The sequence below is a fragment of the Brassica rapa genome, unplaced genomic scaffold (genome assembly GCF_000309985.2).
Source record: "Brassica rapa cultivar Chiifu-401-42 unplaced genomic scaffold, CAAS_Brap_v3.01 Scaffold0908, whole genome shotgun sequence".
NCBI lineage: Eukaryota > Viridiplantae > Streptophyta > Magnoliopsida > Brassicales > Brassicaceae > Brassica > Brassica rapa.
In genome coordinates this window covers 42532-43340 of record NW_022610844.1, presented here as the reverse complement: position 1 = coordinate 43340, position 809 = coordinate 42532, and the positions used below count along the sequence as shown (strand labels likewise).

The window sequence follows — 809 nt, the reverse complement described above, 5'->3', positions numbered from 1 at the left end:
CACATCTAACGTAGCTCTTACTTCGTCCATCTGTTCCTTCCCGATAGAGGCTACAGACTTCTTCCGTTCAGAGTCAGTGTTTTTGGTGCTGCTGCTGTTAGCAAGGTTTTCGATAAGTCTCACAGCTTCCAACGGATTCCGAGTAGTGAAGTTTCCTTCACTCGCCGAATCAAGGGCCATTTGATACTGTAAGGCGAGACCTCGGAAGAAAGTGCTTAGCAGCTGCACTTCGTTAAATCCGTGGTGTGGACAGTCTCGCTGGAAGAACCTAAATCTAATCCACGCATCTTTGAAGGACTCTCCAGCCTTCTGCAAGAATGTGGAAATTTTGTTCCAAAGTTCTTCAGCGCGTGCCTCATCGAAGAAGTTTCGTAAGAAAGCATTCTTGATGTCGCTCCAGGATGTTAAAGATCCTGTGGGTTGCTGCCTAAGCCAGTGCATCGCTTCTCCATTCAGCGTGTATCTGAAGAGCTTGCACAGCAGGTAATCTTCGGGAACTCCTTCCATCCGAATAGCAGCGATTAGATCCTCGAACCGTTCCAAATGGTCCATAGGATGCTCGTGCGGTAACCCAAAGTAGGGTATCTGCGACATGAGAGTGTAGTATTGAGGCTTCAGCTCGAAATTCTGCTTCTGGATTTCTGGAAGTCGAATAGCTGATCTGTTGGAATAGTACTCATCTGGGCGATTGTAGTCGGCCAGTGGTTTCGATCGAGCGTCCTCATCTACAGGTCGAGCAGCTCTTGTAGCATCAGCATCAGGGATTACAGTTCCCTGAGCATCTATTTTCTGACCTGTTGCATTACGCA

At 47.8% G+C, this 809-nt stretch overlaps 1 non-coding gene across 1 annotated transcript; it reads left to right on the top strand.

Annotated features, from left to right (window-relative positions):
* The first annotated feature begins 235 nt into the window (after nt 1-235).
* Nucleotides 236-342, top strand: LOC117131419. The gene has a single exon (XR_004454609.1). It is a non-coding gene; the product is annotated as a small nucleolar RNA R71 (small nucleolar RNA).
* The last annotated feature ends 467 nt before the right edge of the window (nt 343-809 follow it).